This window comes from Protopterus annectens, chromosome 14.part0, assembly GCF_019279795.1.
Source record: "Protopterus annectens isolate FY-2018-M chromosome 14.part0, PAN1.0, whole genome shotgun sequence".
Classification (NCBI taxonomy): domain Eukaryota; kingdom Metazoa; phylum Chordata; order Ceratodontiformes; family Protopteridae; genus Protopterus; species Protopterus annectens.
This window is the reverse complement of record NC_056748.1, coordinates 459,055,121-459,066,249: the sequence shown is the minus strand read 5'-3', so window position 1 is coordinate 459,066,249 and position 11,129 is coordinate 459,055,121.

The following is an 11,129-nucleotide window of genomic DNA, read 5'->3' as shown; positions in this document are numbered from 1 at the left end:
GAGTGGTTCCTCAGGGGTGGGTATTGTATTCCCCATCCACTCATCCAGATTTCTATTGTGGGTGGCCAGTGATGTGCACTGCTTCACATGTATGTGATTTATATTCCATAATATGGACAGTGTCTGGGTTGTGAACCTGTCCCACAAGCATGTCCTTTGAAGTCTGGAAGTATGCTTGAGGTCTCTGGGGCATGTATGGACAGATTGGTATCTTCAGATGCAGCATTTCTGACCTAGTTTGGTGAGACATGGCTATGTAACTGAGGTAGTGATTGCATCTACATAGACAGTATGATACAGGGATTCATTGGAGTTACTGGAGTCTGTCCATACAGGGCATGTGTATAAGGCATGGTATTCTCTTTGTGGGGTATGTTTGCAGACTCTACAGTTGTTGTAGGTGTCCAGTGGGGTACATGGCAGAAGGGCCACTGTACACATTGATTGGGCTATTGAGGAAAGGGTGACCATGTCCTTTTACTTGCTGGATAACACACACTTAGTCAGGAGATGTAACACATCAAAGCACTTTCTGATGTCAGTAGCACTGTTGTGGTCAACAGACAGCTGACTGTCAACCTGTGTTCCCCATTCTGTTATAACAATGTCACTGTTCAGTGGACTACCACCAATGTATTACTTCATGTGAGCCATGGTGTTCCCAAAGGAAATGGCAGCAAATCTCTTGGCATTGAGGTAATAGGTGTCAGAGTGGCCTTTGTGCATGATGTCAACATCACATGGATTGGGAATGCTACCACCCACCTTACTGTTGTACGCAAACATTTTCAGCCAGGGTGCATTTGTGTTCTCCTGCACCTCAGTAGTGTAGATCCCAAACATGAGAGGACATGTGTGACACCAGTCATGCCTGGTCATTGGTTTGACATGGAGTCCACTAAAATCATACCGTGGATACTATCTGTGAGGCAGCTTGCAAGAGAATTATTGATATAGTGGTTGATGCCTAGCCAAGTGTGTTTGTGTATGATTCCTGGGTGGAGAGTGGTCTCTATGTATTAGAAGGGTTGCCTATATTGTTAACTATTTCATACTGTCACATAGTCATTGCACATGGCACTACACATTTAGGGCTGTAGATTGTCTACACCGCCCTCTACAGTGTTTGACAACTGTTGGCCTTGTAATGTGGACATTGGGACATATACTAGGACATCAATATAGTAATTTAGCAAAACCCCCCCCCCCATGGATCCTGATATTACACAAGATACTGATGACAGACAGAGACACACACACTGAGCATCGAACCCCTACCTATCTATGTATTGCTACTCTAGTGTCATGCATTTATTGCATGCGCCACGGAGCTTATAGGAAGAATGTTGTCCCAAGGTACTTCTAAGGTAAGGGACATCACCAGCCCTTGTAAATAATGGCATTGGGTAATGTAGTGGGTGAGATATTTCATAAAATACTTTACCCTATACACATTTACATTTGCCAGGAGTGAGTTTCAAACCTCTATCTCACTATGGTTTCAGACCTTTATGTTACGCATCTACCACGTGCACCACTGAGCTTAGATGGTTTTGGGTTGTCAACAGGTACTTCTAAGGTGAATGATAGTAAACGTAGGGGACTGTCAAGTGTACTGGATGTAAATGGGGCCAAACTCTTTAAGGTACAAACACATATATATATATATATATATATATATATATATATATATATATATATATATATATATATATATATACACACACACATATATATATATATATATATATATATATATATATATATATATATATATATATACACACAAACTTCCAGGAATGAGATTCAAACCCCTATCTATGTAATTATTGCTACTACATTGTTACACATTTATCACATGCACCACGGAGCTTATAGGTAGAACAGTGCCCAAACATATCTCTGAGGTGAGTGACATCAGCAGCCATTATAAAGTTTTACACTTTAAAATGTACTGTCTGTGTATGGACACAAAATACTTCAACTTACAAACACACTCACACAAACAGACCCACTTTTACATTTGCTGGAACTGAGATTAGAAACCTTACTTAAGTAGTGTTTTGCACTACAGTATCACAGTTATTACAAGTGCCACAGAGCTTATATGTTGAAGAGTTTTCCAAAGGTATCTTTGAAGGTGAGTGACTTCAGCAGCAGTGTTAAAGGAGGGGTAAGGGAAGTATGAATGGCTTCAATTTTATGTCTCTACAAAGACACACACTCTTTTACCTAAGCACACACATTTTCATAACTTCCAGGGTGGAGATTAGAACTCCTATCTATTTACATTGCTACACTATAGTATCACGCAGTTATTACAAGTACCACTGAGATCATATGTTGGAGAGTTGTCCAAAGGTATCTTTGAAAGTGAGTGACATCAGCAGCAAAGCTAAAGAAGGGGTAACGGAAGTTTAGTGATTGTTAATGACCTCAAAATCATGTCTCTACAAAGGCACACACTCTCACACAAACACACACATTTTCACAGTTGCCAGGACCAGGATTAGAACTCCTATCTAACTAGTTTGCTATACTACAGTATCATGCAGTTATCGAGAGCGCCACAGAGCTTATATATTAAAGAGCTGTCCAACTGTATCTTTGAAGGTGAGTGACATCAGCAGCAGTGCTAAAGGAGGGGTAAGGGAAGTGTGGTGAGTGTGAATGGCCTTAAAAGTATGTCTTTACAAAGACACACACACTCTCTCAGACAAACACACACATTTTCATAGTTACCAGAACCAGGAGTAGAACTCCTACATAGCTTGTTTGCTATGCTATAGTATTATACATTTATCGCAAGTGCTACAGAGCTTATAGGTCTGCAAGCTGCTCAAAGGGTTATTTCAAGGTGACTGACATCAGCAGGAGTGCTAAAGTAGGGCAATGGAAAGTGTAATGAGCGTCAATGGCCTCAAACCCATTCATATAGAAACACACATACACACACACACACACACACACACACACACACACACACACACACACACACACACACACACACACACACACACACACACACACACACACACACACACACACACACACACACACACACACACACACACACACACACACACACACACACACAACTTTACATTTGACAGGACTGAGATTACAAATGCTACATGAATACTTATTTGTATTATAGTTTGAAACGAAAAAAGACACCAAGGCAACACTGTAAACGCTGTTTCTAAGACAAAAACGTCTTGGTAATGTGAATAGCAACACAGGTGCAACATGACTCGAACAGGCAAAAATAACTGTTTATTAAGTACTAAAAGTAGTACATAAAATAATAAAATAATGATTAAGCGCTTTCTTCTGACTGATCAGACTTCATCAGAATGATTGACATCATTGGATTGATCAATTTATTGACTATATTAATAACTCCAGTGTATTCTTAAGATTTACTCATAAGGTCAATACGTGTGATATAGCTTACCTGGACACGTACATCAGCCACTCGGATCATGGATTTTTTATCACAAATATATAGGAAGGACACTTTTTCCAATGATTATTTGGAATTTACCAGTGACCACCCCAGACATGTTTTAAAAAATGTATTTAAAGGGCAATGCATAACGGCAGCCCGCATGTCCTCCACGATGGACATTATGAAGAAAGAACTTGAACATATTAAGTCTATGTTCATTAACAGAGGATACCCTAACACATTATTGACAGACGTTATAGATTATGTTAGTAGGGAATGGGGTAAAAAATACCCCCCACTATTGGGAAGAGAATTCACACATGTTAATAATTGTTCATTGGTGCCCGATGTGTTAAGAAACAATAGGGTATGTGTCTTGGTATATTCACCACACATACAGTATATTAAAAACATAATCAGGAGTCACTGGAACATGTTAATAGTGGACGAGGAAGTGGAAATCATTTTAGGAAAACATCCAAGTTTTGTTAACAAAACAGGTATGAATATAAAGAGACAATTGGAGGTAATGACCAAGACCAATATAAGGACAGAAAAATCAAATACTACTAAAAAGTGTGGGTCATGCAAACAATGTCATGCCATTAGTGAAGTAGAAGGATGTAAGCTAGATGTGAATAGGACATACATTAGATTCAGAGCTGGAAATTGTAATAGTAAGAATGTTGTCTATTTGGCTAAATGCATGGTTTGCTCCGCTTTCTATATAGGAAAAATGGAGAGACAGTTTAAGTGATGAATATATGATCATTTTTACAGTATTAAGGTGAAGGACAAAAATAATGCTTTATTTCGGCATATTAATGAAAGCGGAGACATACACCACTTTAAGTTTGCTATTATAGACCAAGTAGATATTTCTCCTCGTGGTGGTAATTGGAAAGCTCTCCTGGGTATGAGAGAGAGTAAGTGGCAGATGTTGACTGATGCCACGAGAAAACCAGGCATCAATGATTATTACCATTAAGCCATTTTTGACATTAGCTTAAGGGCATCAGGGTAGTATGATTTTATATACATTGTTTTAAACAGACAATTTATTATATATTTTATATTTGCAACATTTACATTATTAGCAATAATTGTATTTATCTTTTATATGTATCTTTTATATGTAGTTTATGTACATTATTGACGTATTTTTGGGTATGCAGGTTTGGGCATTTACAAGGTTTTAAGGTACTATTTAGTAGATGTATTATGCTATTTCATTTATAGTAGTATTATAGATTGCAGTGTTTTTATGTAGCATTATCTATACTAGCTATAATAAGTATTTATTTAATTTTATTTTGTTTTTATTAAGATCAACTGTATGTTTTTATTATGTGGATTGGTTTGGTTTCTATTCATGCAGAGAAACGTTCTCGTTATGATGAAACGTGTAAAGTGTAAAGAGTTAAGCACTGTCTTTTTAAACTTTAAATGGCATACATTTTTTGGTGCCAAAAAGTTTATATAATTGAGTTTTAAATCTGTGTCAATCGTTCTGATGAAGTCTGCTCAGTCAGATGAAAGTGCTTAACCGTTATTTTATTATTTTATGTACTATTTTAGTAGTTAATAAACAGTTATTGTTGCCTGTTCGAGTTGTGTTGCACCTGTGTTGCTATTCACATTACCAAGATGTTTTCATCTTAGAAACAGTGTTTACAGTTTTACAGAGTTATCACAAGCACCACTGAGACTATAGGGCTGAGGGCTAACAAAAGGAATTTCTACAGTGAATGACGTCAGCACATCATGTGATATAGGTCAACGGGATGTGTACTGGGTGGGGAAGACCTCATAATGGGATTCTCTCTGTCACGGTCTGTCTCTCTCTTCCCCACATCTCTGTGTGTCTATGTTTGACATATTATATTACATTAGCCTTAGATATGTGTGAGTATTCCTGTCCAGTGTGTGTGTGTGTGTGTGTGTGTGTGTGTGTGTGTGTGTGTGTGTGTGTGTGTGTGTGTGTGTGTGTGTGAAGTATAAATGGTGTACAATTTGGTGTGTGTGCACAGACATCTGCGAATAACAGATACCTATAGTCCACTGTGTTGTTAGACATGGGCTTCATTTCTCTACATGGGCTTCATTTCTCTAAGTGTAGGAGCATGCCTAGTATGAACTTCTATATTGAGTTTGTGAAACCATTCCAGGGAGGGTTGTACTCCAGTCCAGGGTTTTGTGTGCTACAGCTACACCTAGAAACCTGTTTATGCAGGATATCTGTAGATAGGTTGCCAATATGGAGACACAATGGGTGTAACATAGTGGGGATACTGCAGCTATTGCTGTCTGTGCTGCTTGTGTAATGTGGTTGGTTGTAGCATAGATTTTCTGACATATGTTCTGTTTTTACACTGTGATGTATCATGTCATCAACTACTGACCGATATCATTCTTTGCTCACAGTTATTTACCAGGGAAATACAAGATGAATGAAGCTGAGACCAATATTCTGAGGTATACACTACACATTATGGCACACTCCTGCCATTGTGGATGGGTAGCTACAGACAATAGACTGCTGGTTCTGTGTAAATGGTCTAGCACCTTGGTAGTATGCTGGCTGGGGATCCCCTTCTTGTGCTTTTCTCAACTTAACAGAATGGCCATATCCTGCTGGGGCCATACCTCTCAGTTATACAGATACACGCAGGTTATCCAGAGACAGGACTCGTATATCTGGTCAGTTTACTTTCACATTGTGGTTTAGAAGCTGTTTTGTGGCTATTCATTCAAGGGTTTTCAGTCAGGGGGTAGTATGGGCAGACATTAGAGTTTCAGACTTCACACACTCCATGACATCCATGCTTCTACACCCCCCTCTGTTATTCTCTCCTCTTCCTAACATTATGAAAGCAATATATCAGAGGTATCCCTATAGTTAAGCCTTTATCCTAGTAGTATTTATGGCCTGGTCCACAGTTCTTGCAGTAGGACATGGGGAGGCATGCTACTGGCATTTGTCAGCATGGCCTTGCATTTATTTTCTGTTTACTGTGTTAGGTTGTTAGTTAGGACCCCCTGACATTCCGTACTTCCATACATTGGCACTATGGGTGAGGCATGGGCCTTTGCCAGAGGGCTGTAGGCCATTTGAGAGTGCTTCAGGCCATCTGTAGCAGGCCAGTGCATTCTGCCATGCATACGTTCCCAGGCTGCAAGCCAGTGGATTACTCTGGGGTGACACTGGTAAGTGGTTGAGGTGTTCCTGCCAATTCTTCCTGTTCATACTGATCCACGAGTCTGGATCTGGGCAGGTTGCTTCTTACATCTAGGGACACACCTGCATGGGATACCTATTCAGCATGCAGCATCATGTATGTATTCTCATAAAGAGATGGGGTCATGCTGTACTCATTCCCTACTTCAAGGATATGACCTGTGGCTGATGGTAGGGTGAGCTCAGTGCATGTGTGATATGGGAACTACTGACACCTGACTCACAGATATACCTGGGACATTCCCCTTCTGCTGCCTTGTGTGTGGACATGGGCAGCCAGTCATTACTTTATAACTGTGCCTTTTGTGGTCTGCCAGTAATTGGCCAGACTACCAGTATTCCATACTAGAGGGACAACTAATGTGATGCTAACCTCTATGTATAATTCCAAAGTTGTGTGCAGTTGACAGTTATGTGTAGGGTGCTTCCACCTGTGTACTGATTTTATGTATGTGCCCCCATTCATGGCATGTCCAGCTTTCCAACGGTGACAGATATTGACATCTGGACAGTGAGTATGTACAACTGCTGACATGGGTGTAGCTGAGAAGCAGTATGGTTGGCACTGCAGTTGTTGGAACATGGCCCTGTCAACCACTGCACTGTACCTAGGCCACTGAGACACAACCATCCAGGCCTACATGCTGACTGCTTCCAGACAATATTAAACACACAGCAAACTTACCACACTGACCCTTGCATATTGTACACATGCAACAATCTATCATGTAGATTGGGATAGCTCTGGCAATCTGTGCTCCAGTAATATTACTCCTCAAACTTACATGTTACTGCATTTCTACATGGGATTGTGTGTGTGGGGGTGCACACCTGAAGATTTTAAACATTTCCAATGCCTGTACAGGCATTTCAGTTCCTCTGTTGACTTCCATTTCATATTGTATTGTGACCTATCATGCAGAAAGGAGGCATATCAGTAGAGTACGCATGTTAGATTTTAATGGCATAAATTTCAGTTTCAGACTTCTTACCCTTCAGAATAAAATGCAACTGCCAGACTTGTTGTAGTATGTCTGTGTAGGTCTGGAGGGGGGGGTGTTCACCATTGTCATCATTTGGAGGCCTTAGCACAGCCTTTCTTTATGTTCATCTACACCTGTCCTGCTGGGTGAGGCTGGTGGTGAGTATGTGACCCTCATTGACATCCATGTGTGTGACCTATGGACACCCACAGTTATTTGGGCCACCACATGTACTGCAGTGGGAGTTGTCACCTTGTGTAGTACTGCCTAGTATGTTGACACCAGTATTTGTTATGGATTTTCTGCTGTCCCATATAGCTGTCATCTGTCTGCTACTATCCCATTCAGCCAGCCAATTCCCTTGCATCCATACCATACATACAACTATCAGAACATACTACTCCATTCACTAATTGATAGTAAGAGTGATGTACCTTGTTGCTGGGCCAGTATTGAGGATGGTGCTGGAGGGCTGACTATGTTGGATGCATGTAATACATTCCCTATACATGGTAAAGCACAGGTAGTGTCATGTTTGGCATCCATTTTACTGTATGTGCAAGTCAGAGAGAACTATCAGTCCCTGGGTCCCTACAGTGTCAGTGTGTGTGTGTGCTATGCATTGCCTCTTTGCCAAGGACAGGGCATACAGGTCATGCCTCCATCTGCCTACAGGGGCAGGCTCAAGAAGTTCCTCCTCCGAGTCCCTCTGTGCATGTGGTGGCCTTGGCAATGGTGGGGGGCTGTGTGGCCCCTCCCCATGCTGTTCCTGCTGCAGCTGTTTTCGCGGGATCATATTGTGTAGCATGGCACATTCTACGAACATTTGTCCACATGTAGCTGGGAAGTACTGCAAGGCTCCACTGGATATTTCAAGGCAGTGGAACTGTGACTTGAGCATCCCAAACACATGCTCTACAATGATCCTGGTTTGTGTGTGCCTCATTATGGCATTCTTATTTGGGTGAGTGTGCATTTCTGATGGTTGTCATCAGCAATGGCACCAGTGCATAGCCAGCACACCCCACTAGATGGCCATATGGGATGTCCCCCTGGCAAACTCCTCATACAGCTGTTATGAATGCCAAATGTGGGAGTTGTGATAGATTCCAGGGCTACCAGCACACACTTACATGATAATGCCCTGGGCATTGCACACAACCTGGCAGTTGATGGAGGGGAAGCTATTGCGGTTTATGTAGACCCTTCCCCACTCACCGGGTGGTGCTTTGATGCAGATGTGCATGCAGTCTATAACACCAACTACCTAAGGGGATTCTGTTATATGGTGGAAGAGATGCATACTTCTGGTCAATGCCTCATGGGTGTTGGGAAAATATAAGTGCTCATGTGTTATAGGTTCATAGGTTCATAGATTAGTACTAGGCTAACTGCCCCTGTGGGCCATTTTCAGCCTAGCCACTTACCCCAAGTGAGAATCAAACCCTTCACCTTATGTTTGTAAGGTAAACACCTTAACCATTATGCCAACCTCCCACCCTCATGGCATACAGGAACTGGTGGAGCACCCTGGATGCTGATCCCTGTGAGACCCTCATGAGATCCCCAGTTGGTCTTTGGAAGGTACCTGTGGCTAGTATTCTTAAGCCTACACATACCTTGGTATTCACTGGAATGGGTTCCCCTCTGTTAGTTCTGTGTGTGAGGCATGGCCAGCACAGCTTGATGATTTGCTGTAGAATATCCCTGTCTACTCTATAGCACTCCACTATCTCCAGCTCATATAGGCCCTGATAGGTTACCCTGGGTCTGTACACTCTTCTCCTACTCCTCACTGTGGGTCAGTTGTCAGCATTCTCCTCCTCACCACCCTCAGCCTCTAACACATATTTATGGAGTAAAGCAGCAGCAGCCTCTAACATTTTTAGTTAGTTTTGCCAGTTAAAAATCTCCCATCTGTGTACACCGGTGGTATAGAGTTTGTGGGGAAAAAACAGTCTGAAAGGAGTTTGCATAGTTTATAGTGCTGTTCTTGGCTATTGCCTGTGTAATTGGCTGATTCTGTTACATTCCACTTGCCAGATTTGCTATTTCTTCTTGATTGCTTTCCTACTGCTATTTCCCCTTACCTGTTTCCTTCTAGTTTAAGCCCCGAGGCACATCGTGCATTCACAGTGCTCAAATGTAATCACTGCTGCTGTTTCATGTTTTTTTTTTTTTAGTTTAAAACCCGGTGAGCACCACACACACCTGTTTAAGCAATGCAAACAGTGCTAACACATCCCCTTCCTTAGTTGTGCTTAGCTAAGGGCAAACATGGGCCACTGAGCTCCAATGTGCTTACAGCAGGCATTATACAACCCCTTTTCCTGTTAGTTGCTCCTCCTGCCTACATGATCTTGTTCTAGTACCTACACGGTTAGGTGCAGTGTGTAGTCTTAGTATATTTTGTGATTCAGTACCATTCCCCTCATTTGCATACCCCAGTGTGTAATTTGTTAGTTACTGCACTAAAACGGTCCCTTTCCCCTTGACAACCAGTGCTCCCTGGTATTGTTTACATTCTGCATGTCATAGGCTATAATGGCAAAATGCAGATTTACCTTAAAATTGAGTTTTCTCATTTTTTTTATTTTTGGCACAATCGTGTTTGCATGCTGCTGCCCTATGCTTAAATGGCTGGGATTGGCCAAAAAAAAAGTTTAATTTTCATAAAAATGAAACAGTTTTTCATGTCAATGGCCTTATATTTGGCCATTGGCATGAATAATGAACATAATACATGTTTTTTCAGGAGCTGTCATTCCTCTGTTTTGTCTGCAGAAATGTATTCAGTTATTAACCGAATACATTTCTGCACTGACACTGTTCTAACATGGAGCAGCTTGGTGAATCACTAAATCACCTCATTTGCATGGTTTTCACCAGCAAATGAGGTGATTTGCATGCCGCATGGTTTTCCGTACTAGAACAGTGTAGGGCCACTCGTGCACGTGAAAACGGCACAACCCTGAATCGTTCAGCAGCCATTTTCCATGCAGGAGCGGCTACACTGTTCCTGCACAGAAAAAACGGATTCCTGAATCCCGGGGATTATCTCAATACTGCTCTCAGTGGCAGTAGAACTCAAGCTATCATACAAGCTACCCTGCTTTAATAAATCTTCCATGACAAAGACAATGTAACATGAGATTTATATTACATGGGGCGATGATGATTGTTAGAGCAAATTATGCTATTGTAACATATTTTTCATATTTTGTTTTGTAATGCATTTATTGAGGAGAGAGCAAGAGTATAAGTTTGCAATTATATATGCACAGGATGGTAACAAAAAGTGACACAGAAAATAGGTGAAAACATGCACACACCTTGAGCTATACACCTATACCCCCTACACATACATTTATGAATGTTATCCTATTTGCAAATGTAATGATAGCATCTCAGTCTCCAAGAATGGTAGTCTCAGCATTAGGCAGAAAGGTGTCATCTG